At 32.9% G+C, this 8,875-nt stretch overlaps 1 pseudogene; it reads left to right on the top strand.

The window, feature by feature from the left end:
• The first annotated feature begins 5,967 nt into the window (after positions 1 to 5,967).
• On the top strand, positions 5,968 to 8,374 carry LOC149209973 (uncharacterized; annotated as a pseudogene).
• The last annotated feature ends 501 nt before the right edge of the window (positions 8,375 to 8,875 follow it).

The raw sequence follows: 8,875 nt of genomic DNA, 5'->3' as shown, positions 1-8,875 counted from the left end.
AGGAATTAAATCTATTTTCACTCTAAAAGATGTCTGCATCTCAAGAGATTTGATCCCTCTTAGCGCTTGGTAGATTAGTAATTAAGATGGATCTAAGCGGGTGATTATACCATTGAGAGTGGGGTCAACACAACTTGCTCTTTCCAAACACTATTCTAACTTATGAATGTATATTGCCAAAAAGGGTGGGGGACAAGGGACACCCTTGCTTGACTTTGAAATTGCAGTTATTTTTTAACCAGCCTAGACCCATATTAACTTTGAATATGTCCGTCATTGATTTTCCTATTAGTTTAACAATTTGCAAAGACGTAAAGATTCTTCCTTGAAATTGTGAAGACAGGTTAGGGAGGTGTCAAATTTGTCGGTGGGTCTATTTTGAAATTCCAACCCTGCCCAGAGGGATCATAATTCTTTTCATTCTAAAAGAGCTTAGCACCTCAAGAGATTTGATCCCTCTGGGCACTTGGTAAATCCAGTGTTAAAATTTATCTAAGATGGTAAATATTAATTTTTAATTAATAAAATACAAATAACTACTTTTATTTACATTTTTAAAGTAATTTATCACAACTTTAAGTTCTTTTTTCAAAAAGGTAGTAAAACTTATCACAACTCATTTGTTAATGGGTGAAAATAATTGGTATTTGTTATTGATGATGATGATGGTGGTGATGATCAACGTCCACTAAGACCAATGTAGTCTATCAGACTTTTGAATCATCTCAATCTTCCTCCACGACTCTGTGGATATACTGCAACCACAAACTTCTCATCCATATAAGACAACAGGGGTGACGCTCGTCTAAAAAAGGAACCTTTTTTTACTCCAAATACAAATATCGAGAGACTTACAATTGCTTTAAAGCTCATAATAAGCTTTCCAACCTCCAATAATCATTTTCTGAATGTTATAATTCCAGTTGAGCTTATGAAGAATGTCAATACCTAATATTTATAAGAAGAAATATGTTCTAAGTAATTGTTATCATAGATGAAATTATCATCGGTGATTTTTTTGGATTTAATTATCATGACTTTAATCTTGTCGGATTAACTGTCATACCCATATTGGAGTAATAATCATGAAGAGTCTTAAGTTGCTTGTCTAGGTCATCATGGCTTCTGGCAAGAAGAACGAAATCATCAGCATAAAGCAGAAGAGTAATGATTATACTAGCAAGCTCGGTGCCTTTGCCTTTGCAACCCACAATTTCCAGACACTCCTCTAGCTTATCATTGTAAATGCCAAAAAGGGTTGGGGATAGGGGACACCCTTGCTTAACCCTGATATTGCATTTAATATTTTTAGACCACCCTTAGTTGGTCTTAAGCTTGGAAACAAGAGTGGTAAAGGCGAATCACAACAATCATTGTTGCTCTTAGTAATGTAAACTGACTCGTCACTATTATTAAAGAAAATCACTTCAATTAAAATAATTTACTAATAATTTACAAAACGTAGAATTTCACTCTTAAGGGCTTAACTATCTTCTTATTTAAAAATAATTTGAGATCTTTCTATAAAATTAAAATATAATTTGTAATTAATAATAACTATAACAAAATCAATATCCCATTTTATCATTAAAAGCACTTCAACAATTAAAATGATTTTGAAAACACAAACAACTACTATTATTTATATTTTAAAAGTAATTTAGTACAACTTTAATTTTTCTCTCTCATTTTTAAGAATGTGGTAAAACCTATCATAACTCCTATGTTAATGGGTAAAAACAATTATAATTTATTATTATTATTGATAATGTAAACTAATTCATCACTATTATTCCAAGAACAATGCATCAATTAAAATAATTTATTAGTAATTTATAAAAATAGATTTTCACTCTTAAAGATTTAACTTATTTACTTATTTCCAAAGAACATGGACTCTTAACAAATTAAAAATAATTTGAAATATTTCTATAAAATTAAAATATATTTTTTAATTAATAATAATTATAACAAAATTAATATCCCCTTTCATTGTTAAAACGACCTCCTTAACCCTCTCATTTCATCAACTAAAATAAATCTCAAAATAATTGTCAAACTTTTAATTTTCTCAACTTAAATGAATATTGAACTTATAAATTAACAACAACCAAAAATAAAATTAAAAGAAGAAGAAGAAGAGAAGTAGTTAATATCGATCTTAAACACTGAAATATCAACCAAATGTAAATAATAATGGGAATATAAAGAATGGGAAAAACTTAAAAGTGTTGCACATGATCCTCTGCAACAAATATTGACCTCCCATTGCATGTAAATAATGGGGTCTTGGCTAATATTGAGTTCCAAAGATTCCAATGGGTAGATATTCATAAAAAATGTTGAAATTAATGAACTTCACAAAATTAAGCTTAAATCAATGAAACAAATGAAGATATCGAAGTTTTCACCTTTAATTGTTTTGATTTTGATTATTCTTCAATTCAATGTTTAACCATGGAACATGATTGGGAACAACCATTATAACCATGGCCCTTATTCTCATTATTGTTCGGATTAATGTTTAGTCATGGAACATGAGTGGGAAATGCCTATTATAATGTGTAGGGATACAGTAGATACATGCCACTCAAAGCCCTAATCAAATCCTTCTATTTGGAGAAACACAAAGCCTACATTCGAGAAGAAGACCATGGGAAAAAACATGGGTTAAGAATACTATGGTAAAAACCATGGGTGAATACAATGACTCAAAAAGTTATTTTTATTTTATTTTAATGTATCACTATTTTTATTTTTATTATTTCATTTGTATTGTTAATAGGTAGGACAACATCTTTTCCATAGTGGGCTAGTCATCTTTTCCATACTAGGCTAGAAAGAGTCTCCGCGCAATAAAAATGAGTACTTTTATTTAAAAATAAATAAATAAATGATTAAAAATGAGTAATTTTGTTAAAAGACTAGTACACTCACATTAAAAATATTAATGTGGTTGATATAGCAAAAGGCTTCATTTGTATCTACCATTGATAAACATATAAGAAAAAAAAATTGTTGCAACAAAAATATTATTATTAACTTTGATTTTACTTAACCCTTAAGAATCCCAAGTCTTGATAAAAACATAAGTGTTGAAGAGTTTTTTAGGTATGCTTTGAAAATCCCTAAGAAATTGGTGAGCGTTCGCACATCAAATTTTTTTAATTTATTAAAAGTCAATGTAACCTAACAAACTTCCTAACACATTACACTTGTTTTAAATTTATTAAAAGTCAATGCAACCTAACAAACTCTCTAACACATTACAGTCAATTTAGAGAATAGTCTTCCAGATTAATCACATCATAAGGATTGGGTCCACGTTTCGAACCAACTAATGTGGTTCATCACTCGATCTGAGAGAATAAATAGCATGGATGTATCAGTGTTCAAGGTTAACCGTTCGGAATTAGCCATTGGTGAAATAAAATTATCTAGTTAAAAACTAGTTGTTAATAAATAATTATTTATTATCGAAATAGTCGTGATTTATAAATTAAATAATAATATAATCTAATAAAATAATATTAAAAGCAAGGGTTGACCTAGTCAATGAGAAAGAGGAAGAAAACTCATTGACTAGGTCAACCCTTGCTTTTAATATTATTTTATTAGATTATATTATTATTTAATTAATAAATTGCGACTATTTCGATACTAAATAATTATTTATTAACAGTTAGTTTTTAACTAGATAATTTTATTTCACCCCATGATGCATCCATGCTATTTATTCTCTCAGATCCATTGATTTATCGCCTTGTCCTGAGGATGAACCACATTAGTTGGTTCGAAACGTCCACCCAATCCTTACGATCTGATTAATCCAGAAGACTATTCTCTAAATTGATGGATCACAAAAGTCATAGATCTAACATTATAGTCATTCATGAGACCCAATCCTTACGATGTGATTAATCCGGAAGACTATTCTCTAAATTGATGGATCACAAAAGTCTTAGATCTAAAATTACAGTCATTCATGAGTATTTAGACGAAGCATATGCTCAACATGTTCCCTTGAGAACCAATCTAGGTTGTCAATTAAAAAAATAAAACAAAGTCAACATATCCTCATCTACCTTAAGTCCAAATAGGAAGCCTTCGGCTAATAAAAAATATTATATTATATTTAAAAAAAAAATATTATATTATATTTTAAAATAAAAATATTATATTCAAAATCTAGAATGACATCTCTATGATACTAGTTGGAGAGAGGCTCTTGACACAATAAAAAAAGGAGCAATTTTATTAAAAATAAGAAATATTATATTATATATTAAAATATTATATTCAAAATCTAGGATGACATCTCTTCCATACTTGGTTGGAGAGAGCCCCTTGGCACAATAAAAAATGAGTAATTGCATTAAACATTAAAAAATATATTATATTATATTATATTATATTTTAAAATATTATATTCAAAATCTAGAATCCAAATACTACCAATGATTAAAAAAAAAACTTTTTTACTTCAATTATTAGTTTATTTTATTTTTATTTTTATGCATTTTGACCAAGTCCAAATGTTAAATGGAACAGGGCAAAATAAGCATTACAACAACTCTACCATACTTGGATGGAGAGGCTCCTCATTTGTCCTAAACTTGGTAATAATTTTCTCATACAACTTTGTCATAACAACTCTCAACTCAATATGAAACTTTATATCTTGACCTCTTCCATAAGTTTTTCCTAGAAATGGTGTCAAAGGCTTTTCTAAAGTCAATGAACCAACACAAAATATCGATTTTGTTATTGTGAGAGTGATCCACAATGATCTTGAGAGTTACAAAGCAACTTAGATCCATTCTAACTCATGATCTACTAAGCAGCGAGAGGGATCAAATCTCTTGAGTTGTAAATCTCTTTTAGAGTGAAACGAAATTTGATATCAAATCTCTTGAGGTGCAAATCTCTTTTAGAGTGAAACAAAATTTGATATCAAATCTCTTGAGGTGCAAATCTCTTTTAGAGTGAAAAGAAATTTGATCCCTCTCTATGCTTGGTAGATATGAAGTTAATGGATCTAGGATAGTTAAAAGATAATTGCAATATCAAAGTCCAACAAGGGTGTCTCTTGTCCCCTACCCTTTTTGGCCTAATATTGATAAGTTAGAATAGTGTTTGGAAAGAGCAAGTTGTGTTGACCCACTCTCAGTGGTATAGTCACTATCCTTGATCCATCTTAATTACGGATCTACCAAGCATCCAAAGTGATCAAATCTCTTGAGATGCAAACATCATAAGAGTGAAAAGAGATTTGATCCCTCTAGGTAGATCCAGAGTTAAGATGGATCTAGGCTAGTATAATATATATGTAGTTGACGTTGAAATATTTTATTTATGTTTCACCTTCTCACATTAAAATGTTGAAGCATGCCCCCTCATAATTTTTTCCTATATGCATACATTTAATTATTTTTATTATTAATATTTTCTAAAATATTACATATCAAATCCGTATTAAGCAATTAAAACAATTACAAATACCCCTCATAAGTTGAATTACAAAGCAACTATTAATGAAATAAGAATTCTATCGATCTATCTCTATATATGTTTCATGTTAAAACCTTTTATTCAGCCTCTTATTGAAATATTTTATTTATAACTTAAGTTTAATTTCCTCTGCGAAGTTCATTGGGCAAAGTGAGCCAATCAAATTCTTTGATTTTTGTCCTCCTCCGGCCAACAATTGTTCACCACATGGCGACACTAGCCAATGGAATAACGGGATGAGAGTAATATACTCTTTCACCCCATGCTCCGACGCAACATGCAACTAGATGGAATCCCCAACCCAACACTTCCAACTAGATCTTGCCATACGGTCAAGTCAATTCAAAATGTCAGATGACAATTTACATAGGAGATTGCATTGAGTTCGTTGCTTTACACTTCCACAGAAGCAATGGGAAACAGATTAGAATTTTGGCTCCCACTAAAATCGCAAGAATGTATGCCTTATGGTTACTGGACTTACCTCGACGTAAGTATGGTGGTGGCGGTGGCAGTGTTCTCTTAGAGAAGGGTGATGTTTACAGTTTTGGGGTTCGTCTGTTGCTAATTATCTCTGGCTGGAGGCCTCTGCAGGTGATGGCATCTCCCATGATAGAAGTCGAGAGAGAAAATCTCATTTTATGGGTCAGACACTTGGATCGTTGAGGCAACGCCTTGGATATCGTGTACACCATGCTTGGTGAGGATTATGATAAAATCTAGGCTCTGCTTTGCATCATCGTCTCTGCCTGTAGAGATTTCCAACAACCATGAAGGCAATCTTCATGGCATTGATATTTTCCGCAACAACCTCCAAATTAAATTCTTTGCAGTTCCCCAATTTAAAGATCTTTGTACCTCGTTCCCAATTTGTGAATAAGCATGATTTATGTCATAAGTGCCATAGTTTAACTGAATTTGATTATTCTCTACAATTCCCAAGTTTACAGGTTTTTGTACCTTCTTCCCAATTTGTGAATATGCATGATTTATGTCGCAAGTGCCATAGTTTAACTGCATTCGATTTTATTCCAGCCCAATCATTCGTTGAGAGAAATGCTTCCATTGATGCAAGATTGTCTGCTTCATCCAATGAGTTTTGGGAATTGGTGCACCAAGTTCATGAAGTAATCTGCTAGTCTGACTGGCAAATAAATCCTTCATTTAAGAAGAACCCAGAACATGTTGAGAAGGTTTTAGAGCTTCTCACTGATTCCAAAAATGGCATGCAATTCTTTCATTAGATGAGGCAACGCCTTGGGTATAGGTACAACTTTGATTGCCATGTGATGCTAATAAATTTTCTCCTCTAGGCTTAGTTTTTCAAGCCAACATAGCATATTCGAACACTTATGATCAGGGTTTGTCCCCATGTTGAAGAGATAAAGAAGGTAATGTAATTCCTTAAACCATTGTTTTATAAGGGTTTCAAGCTCAAACTCCAAGATTATAATGGTTTTTTAATAGCCTTAGCAAGTCTCAATATGTATGACAATGCAAAGAGCATTTATAGGGAGATGTTGAGCAATGGGATTAAGCCAAACAATTTGACATACAATACTATGATTAATACGTTCTGCAAGTAGGGGAAGGTGCATAATGCTAAGCAGTTCTTGAGTCAAATTTATGAAGAAGGTTGGTATCCCAATACATTCACCTACACGTCCATTCTAGGGCACTACAGGAACCAGAATATGGTTGAAGCATCCAAGGTATTTCAACAGATGTAGTAAAAAGGTTGTGCTCCAAATTCAATGACTTATACAACTCTTATTAATGGTCTATGCACTTAGGGAAGAATAGAGGAGGCCTTTCGAATGCTGGTTGAGATGGTGGAGAATGGTTGCAAGGCTACTGTTCATACTTATACGATGCCCATTGATGTTCTTTGTGATGCAGGCAGGTTACAAGAGGCGTTCGATTTGGTTAGTAAAATGGTGGAAGGGGTTGTCAACCAAACATTCATAATTATACTGCATTAATCAATGGGTTCTGCAAAGAAAGCAGGCTGGAAAAGGCAAGCGAATTATTCAATAAAGTATTGGAACAAGGTCTTGTCCCTAATGTGGTCACTTACAATGCCCTCATTGACAACTTGTGTAGAGAGGGGAAAGTGGATGCTTCTTTTGAGATTCTTGAAAAGATGGAAAAGACTAGCTGTAAACCAAATGTTCGTACCCAAAATGAACTGATAAATGGACTCTGCAAAGAGCGGAAGTTGCAGAAGGCAATGTTGCTTTTTGATGGAATGCTTAAAAGTGGTATGGCCCCCACTTGAATAACATATAACACTTTGATTGATGGTTATTGTAAAGAGGGTAAAACTAATAACGCTTTTAGGCTTCTTGACATGATGGAGAAAAATGGTTGTGAACCTGACCTGCACACTTATAGTGAATTGATTAATGGAATTTGTAAAGAGGGGAAGTTGGAACAAGCTTGTGATTTATTCAGTAAGCTCCATGAGAAAGGCCTGACCCCAAATGAAGTAATGTATACTACTTTGATTGATGGACATTGTAAACGAGGCAAAATTGACATCGCTCTTGCACTAGTGGACCGAATGAAGGAAGACGATTGTGAGCCAAATGCTTATACTTACAATGTGTTGATGAATGGACTTTTCAAGGATAATCAGATATCACTTGCAAAAAAAGTGTTTGGAAAAATGCTAAAAAGGGGCCTTGTTCAAATTCCATTTACTTGCACAATCCTGATTGATGGAATTTGCAGAGCAAGTGTCATGGATCATGCACTTAAAGTGCTTGATGAAATGGTGTGTTGGGGTTGTGAGCCAGATGTTCACACTTATAGTGCACTGATTCATGGCCTTTGCAGACAAAGGAAGTTAGAGGAAGCATAATTACTTCTTGAAAAAATTGAGGAAAAAGGCCTGAAACCTTATCAGGTGACATAACCCTCTCTTATTGATGGCAGTATCAAATTAGATAGAGTTGACCATGGTTTTGATATTCTGAGAAAAATGATAAAGAACAAATGCCAACCAAATTATCGAACTTATAGTGTACTTATGAATGGGCTACTTCATGAAAGCAAGATGCAGAAAGTAAAACTGACTGCTTTCAATGGGGCAATTGGTGATTTAGATCCTGAAAAAAATGCTTTCAACATTGATATTTCTTTGAAGCTTCTGGACAAAATGGTAGAAAAGGATTGCCAACCTACTGTGGATACTTATAGTGCACTAATAGTTGGACTATGCAATGGATGCAAGGTGTAGGAGGTAGATCAGTTGGTAAAAAATATGTCAGCGAGAGGCTTGCTTCCTCATAAAGGCATATACACCTCTCTTACTATGGGATATTGCAAACAAGGAGAATATGACCATGCCCTAGAGCTTTTA

This window comes from Pinus tabuliformis, chromosome 1_2, assembly GCF_031772625.1.
Source record: "Pinus tabuliformis cultivar Carrire ecotype Pingquan chromosome 1_2, CPIR1, whole genome shotgun sequence".
Taxonomy (NCBI): Eukaryota; Viridiplantae; Streptophyta; class Pinopsida; order Pinales; family Pinaceae; genus Pinus; species Pinus tabuliformis.
The sequence above is the reverse complement of the archived record's forward strand: the minus strand, read 5'-3'. Positions and strand labels throughout refer to the sequence as shown.